Below are 11,326 nucleotides of genomic sequence, written 5' to 3'. Positions count from 1 at the left end.
GTTCTTGTCCCACTAGAGATTAGTGCCCTCAGGTGTCTTTTGGACAGTGAATTAGAGCATAGAATATGAAAGAAGTGTAGGTGAGGGGAAGAATTGTTGGAACATGAAACAAGCCCAGAACCTTGAGGGTACAGCTGTTTATGTGGCCATTGAGTTTGGTAAATTTGTAATTAGGCGAGTGTGGGTTTTTGTTTCTATTTTATGCTGAATGCTTTTAGCCCCCAGCCCCTCATTAAAAATAACCATTAAACAATACGAAGAACTTAAACTTGGGTGATAATTGTAATAAGCCCAGGCCCTTAAAGACCAATGGCTTTCCTAAGCCACATTGACAGCTGCTGTTGGCTGTTGCAAGGAAGAACGGAGACTCTCTTTGGCTTTTCTCCCTGCCTCTTGGGGGAATCTGGTCCTCCTCCAGATGGTTGTCTGCGTTGCCTTAAGATCTCTAAGGAGAGATCTCAGGAAGATGCTTGGAGATTTGTCCTGTGGTCATCTGGCTCTCAGTTCTTCTTTGAATCTAAGTAAAGGCTGTTTCCCTTGGTCATTTGAGCAACTGTTTATGTTCTCAGTCCAGTAATAATAACCTTAACAATAATGGGAATCCTGTATGTGTATGGGCATTGGCTGTTCTAAAAGAATTTTCACGTATATTTAATCATGTTAATAACTGGGTTCCCTTCACTCTTAAGCAAAGAAACAGTTTCAGCTGGAATTGTCCCCCACCGAGCCCATCCACCTGGCGTGACAGGCATAATGTGGCTCAGCTCACTAGAAATGAGTTGGCCAAGTTTCTGGCTTACGTCAGTTTATGTTCACAAGCTCACGCTTACTATGGAAATTTGACCATTTTTACTTTTTTTCTTGTTGGTACCTTTTATCAGTTTCTACACCTTTAGAATCGCCCAATGCTGTAATTTTCTCTTCCTGAAAAAAAGGATGATTCCTTTAGTAGCATCTTAAACTAGGTGTCAAATAGGCTTTCCTGGGCTACCCTTAGAAACTCGTCAGCAGGGGCGCCTGGGTGGCACAGCGGTTAAGCGTCTGCCTTCGGCTCAGGGCGTGATCCCAGCGTTATGGGATCGAGCCCCACATCAGGCTCCTCCGCTAGGAGCCTGCTTCTTCCTCTCCCACTCCCCCTGCTTGTGTTCCCTCTCTCGTTGGCTGTCTCTATCTCTGTCAAATAAATAAATAAAATCTTTAAAAAAAAAAAAACAAAACTCGTCAGCAGTAATACTATTTCTAGAGGAACTTGAACTGTGACTCCCTGGACACAACTTTTAAATATGATGCTTTCCAAAAGGTATCTTGCAAGTTGGGGACGGTGGTGGACTGGTGTCTCCCACATGCTGAAACCTTGCTCCAATGCTGATGTTCTAGAGGGTACTTGGCTTATCTATTGGTTTATCAAGGACTCTATACAAGTGGAGTTGCCTGAGATAGACCTCAAAGACAGTGCATGCTACAGTGAGATTCAAGCTGAATGAGAAAATCAGCCTTGACCATGTGTCCAGCTTGACCTTTGCCATTTGATGACCCCCAAGACACGTGTATTCTTTCGTTGAGGCCTCCATGGTCTCTCTCTGGCTACTTGGGTGGCCAGCTCTCTAGTCAAACACAGACCCTCCTGTGCCCCCTTCTGGGGTAATGTGGTTTGTGAAAAAGTCATGAGCTAGTGAGTAGGACATTGAGGTCTGGCCTGGCCAAGAACTCGCTTTGGGCCCTTAGTCCAGTTTCTGCTCTTTGTAGGCTCCAGTCTCCTCATTTGTACAAGGAAAAGATGAAATGTTTGTGGGTTTGTAGACTTTTCCTGTCCATCTCACAGGTGAAGGGAAGCTGGGATGAGCTCTGTGAGCCTCACCTCTGCTCCAGGCTCAGCTCTTCTACCATGATCTAATAAATCATACTAGACTTCTGCAAAAGATTCATTTGAGGGAAAAGACATGCTGGTGCTCCAAAATTTTTGAAAACCACCTCCATATTCTCCTCTCTGTAGCCAGCACTTTTCACTTTTTTGGTCCTAGTATGCATTATGGTACTTTCTAGCATGTATGCATATGGCGTTTTGTTCCAGTCACTGAACTGTCCTCTTCTGTCAGGCACCTCTGGGGACCACAAGTCAGGACAAAGCTAGGGAACTTGATGAAGGGATTAGGAAGGGGTTAGAGATGAAGAGAGAGAAAGAGGGCTTGGAAGGGAGATGGGCACAGGAGACCATGTCCTAGTTACAGCTCTGGGCGGCTGTGACAAGCACAAGAAACTCCTGAGTCACGACTTACATAGTATCTAAAAAAGTAATGATGCCTTATATTTGTTCATTGTTTTAAAATGTTGAAAACACTTTCACCGCCATTGTTACTTGGAAATTCTGAGTAACCCTAAAAGGTAGGAAAGGCAGTAGTTACTGTCCTGGGTCTAGACCTGATGCCCTGAGGGGGTGAATCATGTGCCAAAGTCACATGGGTAGTAAAAGCCCAAATCAGGACCCTGTCTTTTTACTCTTGGTCTAACACCATCTCCATTCGTCTTTTCCACAGTGGATGGTTTCTCACTGGCCCCAAAGTCAGTACATTGATAGTAGAGATACTGATGAAGAGAAGAAATTGACTGTCTCTTCCTTCCTTTGGATATTCCCCCCCCCCCCCCGTTCTGTACCCATCAAAGAAGAATGGTGTCTTGGGGTAGCTTCAGGCAGCCTCTCCCTCTGCTGCTTTTCCTCCCTTCTCCTCCCTGCAGGAAAGCAGGGTGACTGGGGGGCCTTCTCCTAGCTGAGGTGTTAAGGGCTTATGTAGTGCTTGCCGATGGATGGCTAATGGACTCAGTTGAATTTTTTCAATGAAAGTTTCCCACAATCTGATACTGAAGCAGAAGCCTTGAGTGAAGCTTTCGTCACTTTTTCACCAGGCTCATCAAGGACTTCCTTTTCCTCTCTGGAAATTGTATTTCATGCGGTGTATTTCTGATCCAAGTGTTACATCAATCAGCAGTTCAAGGTAGGTTCGTGGTTCTCCTGGAGCGTTTTACAAGCAGGGATGGGGTTTCTTATTCTGTTCTGCTCAGCCCTCCTGGACTCTTGGAAAAATAACCCAACTTCAATTTCCTTCCGTCTATTATGATCTGTTCTTTTAGTTGCTGTTAGAATTATTGGTCTTTCCAAGGCATTATCTTAATAAAGGCATTCCTTTCTGGGCTGTGCTTGACCTGTGGGTGAGACTGGGAATCTGTTTCTTCTCATGGTTATTGTAAAGTTAGGGCTCTCAGAAAACTGAGAAAAATGGGAGCCTTTGAAACGTGATCTCCTTGGCCAACGACTTCTCTGTTGCTAAAAGGGATGCTGGGTGGAAAATCGGCCTGTGCTTTTCAGTCTAGGGGGTTTGTTTGTAAGAGAGCCTCCCAAATGGTCAGGTTTTCATGTTTTGGATGTCAAAGAAAGAAACAAGACATTTTAAACTAACGGCGGTGGAAAGATTGGATGACGGGGAAGGGGAAGTGAGGTCTGGGACTTGGGCGTGTCACCTAGGCTGTTTTCTGGATGTTTGTCAGACAAGCGACTTTGGTGTGTTGGATTACAGAAGTCAGGGCTGGAGAGCTCCATGACGAATATAGATTAGTTGACCAAAAGTCCGTCTAAGAATTAGGATCTGAAGTCATGAGCTGATCTCAAAGGAAGGTGATTTGGGTGTCTGGGATTTGGAGTTTGGATTTTTTTTTTTTTAAGGGGAAAAAATGCTACCACTACCCAAATAAAAATATTTAGCCAACATTTTCTTATATGGGGTCCAAAGGAGGGAATTTGTCCCCAAATTCTACCCTAGTCCTATAAGAACTGAGATTAAGATTTGGAGTAAGCATTTTGCCCTTCTCATTTTTAAAATGCATCGGAAGCTGTTTTGAAAAAAACCTCTCCCAGCCGCCGTGACAGGGTATCGCAGCTGTCTGAGGGTTTTTTCCCCCCTGTTATCTTTCCTTTCTTTAAGAAAAGAGTCGTTTCAGAGGCAGCCGTGACAGCTCTGTCATTTCACTCACACCTCTAAATTTCCCTTTCTGTTGTCAGTCAGCAGACAGCAGTCCCAGGATTCTGATGGGCCTGAGTGATGTCCAAATCCAGGAGAGATTGGAGAGAGGCCTGGAACAGTGCGTCAGAAGCGGTCAGCCTCGGCCTTCATTCCCGAGAACAATTGTCAGGAGTTGAAAAATTCCCCTGTGCTAGGATCCCCAAATGTCCACTGCTGCCATCAGCATACGAGGGCTGGGCCTGAGACTCCTGGGAGCATCTTTTCCAGAATTTCCAGTTAAGAGACGCTACTGAGTTCCTCTGGCCTACGGGCTACCCGAGGGAAGTTGTTGTAAAAGGTTTAATTAATTAACTAATTATTTAATTTAAAAAATTAAAATTAATTTTTTAAAGAGCACTTGTAGGTTCACAGCAAAATGAAGAGGAGGGACAGAGATTTCTCATATACTCCCTGCCCTGACATCAACATCCAGAAGCGGAGTTTGTTACAACTGATGAACCTACATTGATGTGTCATAATGACCTCCAAGTCCATAGTTTACATTTAGGGTTCACTGTTGGTGTCGTACATTCTGTGGATTTGGACAAATGTATCGTGACAGGTATCCATCGTTATAGTATTATACAGAATATTTTCACTGCCCTAAAAATCCTCTGTGCTCTACCCGTTCATCCCTCCCCACCTTGGGGAAATTGATCCTACATTGGCAGTAAGTCCTTTCAGGAAGAAAGCACTTCAACAACAACCGTAGCAGTAGCTCCTAACGTTGATGAGTACTGCTGTTCTAGGCACTGGGTTTCACATGCTCTGTCCCATTCATTTCCCAGCTGCCCTGTGGTCGGTACTATTTGTCATCCCATTGTAGTGATGAGGCACCTGAGGCTCGGCTCCATTAAGTAACTTTGGTAGCTTGCTGAAGGCCATGCAACACATGAGTGATCGAGCTGGGATTCATGCTCAGGTCTGTGTGACACCGTTGCCCCAGTGCCTTAAGCCATATGCAGTTCTCATATGCCACAGCTGTCTGTTTTCCATGGTGAAAGGAAACATGACAATTATAAGGACCTGCAAGACGAGTGAGGCCTGTGCCCTTGTCCTCTGAAGCATGAAGGCACCTGGATTAAGATAAGTAATCGCAGCACCATGGGTATGGGGTTGTCAAAGGTGCCCCGAGGGTGGGATAGAAAGGCCACCTGCCCCTGGAAGGAAGGGTTCTTTAGTTGAAATCACACTGGATTTAGAGTATCTACAAAGGAGACCCCAAAATACGTATAGTCACGTGTGCTTGATTTAGGTCATATGGTGGAGCCTAATTTACCAGTTGATTCTGAGCTTTTCTGCCAGGGCTTGGCATGTGGTTTGGGCAGTCTCAATGGTTGCCTTGTAGAAGTTGGCAGAAGTGTGAACAACAAACTTTTCATTTTTAGGGCTATCAGTTTTGCATCTTCTTTTATCTGTGATATACCATTGCTCCCAGTTTTCTTCTTCTGTCTTCTATTAATTTCTCTGGAAGATACAGCATCTTCATCATCCATGAGTGTGTCCTGTGTTCCTCTGGACCGCTCCCTGGGGCTGCCGTAGAGGGGAGGCTGTTAACACACCTTGCCAAGCATGCTCCTGCCAATAACACATTCATGTTCAGGCCTGAAGCTTTCAAGTGACAAGCCACCCAGCCAAGTGTGATGCTCATTTATTCCTCCAAAACATATTTGTTAGATGTCTGGTTTCTAGAATTGCGTGAGGGTAAATCCTGACTCTGCCTCTTAGTAGGCATGTGTCCATGCGAGGCTGCTGAATTTCTCTGTGCCTTTGTTATTTTGTCTGTAAGATGGGAGTGACAGCAGTACATGAGTCATAGTGATTGATAAGCATGATTAGAGTTACACTTTTATAACCTGTACTAAAAGCCACACCTGTCCTAAGAGCTTCACATTTATTAACTCATTGAATCCTCACAGCAACTTAATGAGGCTCGTCCTGCTTTCTCCCCATGTTGCAGATGAAGACACTGAATGGTAGAGAGCTTAAGTCACTTGCTAAAGGCAGACAGTTGGTAAACAATGGCGTGGAGATTCCAAATGAATGATGCTCCTACCACCATCGTATTCCCGTCCTATGATTTAACACTTGAAAAGTGCTTGGTGTCATGCTTTGAATATAGAGTTCAGTTAATATTGTCTGCCATAAGTAATAATAATCACAGTATTATTATTGTAATGCTAGGCACCACGTTAGCTATGAGCAGTAAAGATGCACAACCCCAAAACATTTCACTTATATACTAGTGAGGAGTAGAGATGCTAGAGTGGGCAGTAGCCCTGAGGCATGTACAAACTATGTGATACAAGATCTACAGTGTGCTATGGAAGGAACCATCAGTTCTTTAAAAAAAATTACTGAGAACTTTTATCTCATGTCAGGCATTGTGCTAAAAGTCCTTTAGGAGTGTTGTTTTCCTTAATTCTACGTGGTAGATCCATTATTATTCCAGTTCATGGACATTGAGAACAAGCGAGGTTAAGTAACTTGTCCAGGGTCATGTGGCCAGTGAGTGTTCAGTCTGGGATTTGAACCCAGAGCTGTGTGACTGAAAGCCCTGGGCTTTAAGCCACTGCCTCACATGCCTGAATGCCTCCATATTGGCAGTGGGACTTCATAGTTCTTTCCTGAAAGATAGAAACAAAGGTGACCAAATAGCAATGAGGTCATTACCTCCCTCCCACTATCAGTTCGGCACCAGGCTTCTAGGAGATTTTTCAGTGAATTGGTAGTTACTGGATGGAAGCTACCATTTCTGTTGTGTGATTTGTCTTGCTGCTTTGGAGTGGATCATATTGAACTGCCCAGCCCCCCCACCCCACCACACATACATGTATGCTCATGCGACCCTCTCTTCATGGAATGCCAGTGACTGCATTTGTCAAGGCCAGATGGGGTGCCCTGTTTTTGTGACCTTCCATGAAAATGCCTGTGTTCTCCTTTCTTTGAAGCTTGGACTCTAAACCATGCTCTTAAGCACTTATACCACATTTTCTCTTTGTTCTGTTTCATGGATATTAGGCTGCTCTGACCAGCTATCTTTAAAGCTCTCTTAGAAATAGAAGCCATGTTTGCTCAGTATCCTACAATATTCATCACAGGCTGATGAATAAACCAGACCTCCCCAAACTAGGAGTCATTTTTTCTTCCTTTCTTTCTGTCAACCTTACTTCCGTCCATCAAAGTCCTGTCAGCTCTACTCCTGAAATACTTCCTGAGTCTCTACCACCACCACCCTGGATTCAGCCACTATCACATCTTATTGGAACAACCACGGTAGCTTCCTTTCTGCTCTCTCCCTTCTCTTTTTGCCTCCCTGCAATTCCTTTGCCGCGTGGCAGTTAGAGCAGGCCTTTAAAATGTCAATTAGATCATGCTCCTCTTCTGTTAAATCCCTCTAGGGTTGCCATTTGCACTTGGTATAAAATCCGAAGTCCTTCCAGGGCCTACAAGTCTTGGTGTGATCTGGTCCTGTCAGCCTCTCCCACCTTGTCTTGTGGGCCTCTCCCCATTCTGGACATACCAGCCCCCTGCTGGCCTTGGGCTGTCACTCAGACTCTTTTGAGCAGAAGAGTTTGGGTAAACTTGGACAAATTCTTTTTTTTTTTTTTCTTTTTTGGTCTTAGAACCTTTAATGAGTAATTCTTTTTGTGTAGAACATCAACATCCTAGAACGTTCTTGGTTTAGTTGGTTCCTTCTTATCATTCAGGTCTCAACTCCAATGTCACCTCCTCAGAGAGACTTTCTTTGAAAAGTATAACTGAAATAGTCCCCATTCCTCAGTGGCACTCACATTCTATTCCATTACTCTGTCTTGTTTCCTTCACAGCATCGATTACTATCTTTATCATTTGTCTATATGTGTATTGTCTGTTTACTCCCAGTAGAATATAAGCTCCATGAGAGAAGGCCTCATGTTTGACTTTGTTTGACCCTGGCTTCTGTGTACCTCCCAGACTGGCTGGCCCAGAATGCCAGCTAATAGATAGTAAGCAGCTGATATTTAATAAGGGATTGCTATTTGCCACACATTGGTCTGAGCACTTTACATGTATGCACCTGATGAGTCTTCGCACTCATCTCAGGATGTGGGTGTTAGTCTAATTCCTACTTTACAGGTGAGGAGACTAAGGCCCAGAGGGTTTACAACCATAGCCCGAGGTCGTGCAGCAAGTAAGTGGCAGAGCCTAGATTCAAAAGCAGGGAGCAAGGCTTCAGAGCATGTGTTCTCAGTCACCACATCATGGTGGATCTCAGGTAGATGATAGATACTTGTGGAATGAATTAATGCCTAGAAGATGCCCACTAAGCCAATAATCGTGGATTTTTGTGGAAATGTTCTAGACCTGGATATTGTCAAATACATCCCAGAGCAGGGGGTGGAGCACTGCCCATGTGGGTATTAAATACCCCACAACCCAAAATGGGTTTTGCTTACCAGTGCAGCTGCTATTTATACTTGATAGAGCCGTCTGGCTCGAAGGTCCCCCCATACACACACAGTTTTTTTTTTTTTTTTTTTCTGAGAGGAGAGCATTGTGGGAAATATTTTGTTTTCCCTGGGAGCCAGGCTATGTATTTACTTCAAGTTTTATTAAATGAGTTATAAATTTTCCCAGCAATTTACTCATAGCTCAAGAGGTTTAATTTGCATGTGTTGCCTTTTACAATATGCTTTTCGTAATGTTGCAGATGCTTCTTCCCCAGCTTCAGTAAACAACAGGCACTCAGCCAGGTTTTTGACTGAACATGTGCCAGGCCTTGAAAATACAAATTAACTCCATGGTGGCCGTGGGGGGCCACATGCCCTACTTCGTCCAGGGCATCTGGGGAGCTGAATGGAATTCATGAGGGGCATGAGACAAAGATTTTCTGGATATTCCTTTTGAATATATTTTTGAATGTTTCTTTGACCTACAAAATAACTCATACATTTATGCCGAGACATCATATTTGTATTTGGTCCTACTTAGGATACAGTGTTACTATGATGACAAAAAGGGTCTGTTGGGGCTCCAGGATGATTTCTGGAGAGGCCAAAGTCATTTTGACCTTCACAGGAGTTGGCCAGGGGTTTGTGATGGGGAAGCTGGTTGAATCACTAAGACTCTGAGAGAGTCCAGTGTCTGATGCCACCTTTGGTTCCGAGAGAGAACGGTAGGGTTGAGAACTTACCCTTTGGAGTCACACTATTGGGGTTGAGTTCTGGCTCTGCCACATATTAATTGTGTGACCTCAGGCATGTTACTTAAATATTTTCTGTGCCTCACTTACCTCCTTTATATAAATGAGGTTATAATGGTCCCCACTGTGTAGGTTTGTTGGGAGATTTAAATAGAACACTGTACATAAAACATGTGGAAGAGTGGTTCATAAATGAATACATAAATGTTGTCCCAGGACCTTGTTTGTTTCCTCAGTACTTAAGGGACAGATGCTTTGGGTAGGGTTTTTCTGATTGCATCTTGGATGGGGTGGTAGGTGTGGCGCCAGAGTAAGAGAGGGATGGTTGAATTCATTAGAATGAGTGTAAGAGACTCAAATTAAGTGGCTTAACATTATAGAGCTTTCTTTCTTACATGAAAGACTCACATTAAGTGGATTAACATTATAGAGATTTCTTTCTCACGTAAAGGATGTATGGCAGTAGGTAGTGAATGATTGGTGTGGTAGTTTCATGGTGTCATGAGGAACCCTGCTGTCTTCTCTTTGAGCTCTGTCATTCTAAGTGTATTTTCTCATGATTCAAGATGGTGGCTTGTGCTCTTGTCATCATGTGCTCATTCCAAGAAGCGAGAAGGGGGAAAGAACAAAGAACTGGCTCGTTCTCTTTGAAGGAAACTTCCGTGAAGTCCCACATACCACATCCCCTTGTATCTCATTGGCCAGAACTTCATCACGGAGCCACAAGTAGCTGAAAGGAAAATAGACTCCTTCATTTTGGCAGCCATGTGCCAGATAAAACCAGGCTCTGTTATGAAGAAGGAGGTAGAGAACGGGTGTTGAAATAGTAACTGCAGATGAGTTGTTAGTATCGGTCCAAGGTTGTCAGTGCTGGCGTCAGAAGGAATTCCCAGGTACGTACAGCAGTGCTTTCCTAAAGTTTGTTTCATGGGTGATTTTAGGTAGTAAATGGAAATTTTTAAATAATCTTATAATAACTTTTTATATGAACAAAATTAGAACTAGAATATCTAACCCCAGATTTCATAGATATCACATAGCAGTGTAAGATTTTTTTTTTTAAGTGAGTCAAGTTTTTACAAAATAAGTAAATGCAGGCACACAGAGATGAATGGGCAGGATACATAGTGGTTAAGATTGGGCTCCGGGGTCAGACTGTCTGCGTTTGAATTTGTGGTCTGCCACTTACGGGCCAAGTGACCTTCACCTTTCTGTGCTGCAGTTTGCTTATCTGTAAAATGGCATTAATGATAGTACTTCCCTCCTCACGTTGTTTTAAGAATCAAATGAATTCGTCCTTAAACACTCTTAGAATAGGGCCGGGCATGTCATAAAGTCTCTTTATGTGACCATTTGTCACGTTGCTGTTGCTGCTGCTGTTACTATTATTGTGGGTTTTACTAGTACTATTATTATTAATTACAAAAGCTAGCACTTGGATAGAGCAGAAATTGAGGGTGCTCCGTGCCTGACCAAAATTAGGGAAACACTGGCTTAGAAGAATGAGGTTGGTGGGTAACCAGGACCAGTCTTAGACGCAGCTATAAATAATGGTTTTATTAACAGTTAAAACTAGTGTTTTATAGTTTAAAGTGGTTCCGTATATGATAATAACATTGATTAGAGTTTATGGCATTTACTGTGTGTTGGATACCATGGGGTTTGCTTTAAAGATAGCATTTTTTATTCTCCCAGTGCTGCAGGCTAAGTGTTCTTTCTATTCTGTAGATGGAAAAACATAGTGTGGGCAGGTTAAGAAAATTACTGAACGTTCCATGTCGTCATGGGACCAGCTTCAAGGCCCCAGCTGATAGAAGTCTCTTCTCCATCTCCCTTTGGGGGCTCCCTCCTGCCTCTGGGTTGTCCGGAACTCCTTTATTCCTACCTTGCCACCAGGCCCCTCGGATTCCTCTTCCTTCCCATTCCCCTTCCCATGCCCTAATTGCCAGCTTATGCATAATGTGGTCCATTTCCTAAGCCTTTCTGCACTGTTAAAACTGACCTGTCCAGTGTCCATGTTCCCACAGGACACAGATGACAGCATCTAGTGTAACGAACTAATCTATGAACGTGGACATTAATGGACTAA

The 11,326-nt window shown here is 43.6% G+C and overlaps 1 protein-coding gene across 1 annotated transcript in view; it reads left to right on the top strand.

Annotated features, from left to right (window-relative positions):
• Positions 1 to 11,326, top strand: part of LRMDA (leucine rich melanocyte differentiation associated) — a 1,004,984-nt gene that overhangs the window by 501,081 nt on the left and 492,577 nt on the right. The window lies entirely within an intron of this gene.

Source organism: Ursus maritimus, unplaced genomic scaffold (genome assembly GCF_017311325.1).
Source record: "Ursus maritimus isolate PB19 unplaced genomic scaffold, ASM1731132v1 scaffold_7, whole genome shotgun sequence".
Classification (NCBI taxonomy): domain Eukaryota; kingdom Metazoa; phylum Chordata; class Mammalia; order Carnivora; family Ursidae; genus Ursus; species Ursus maritimus.
This window is presented reverse-complemented; position numbering and strand designations above follow the sequence as displayed.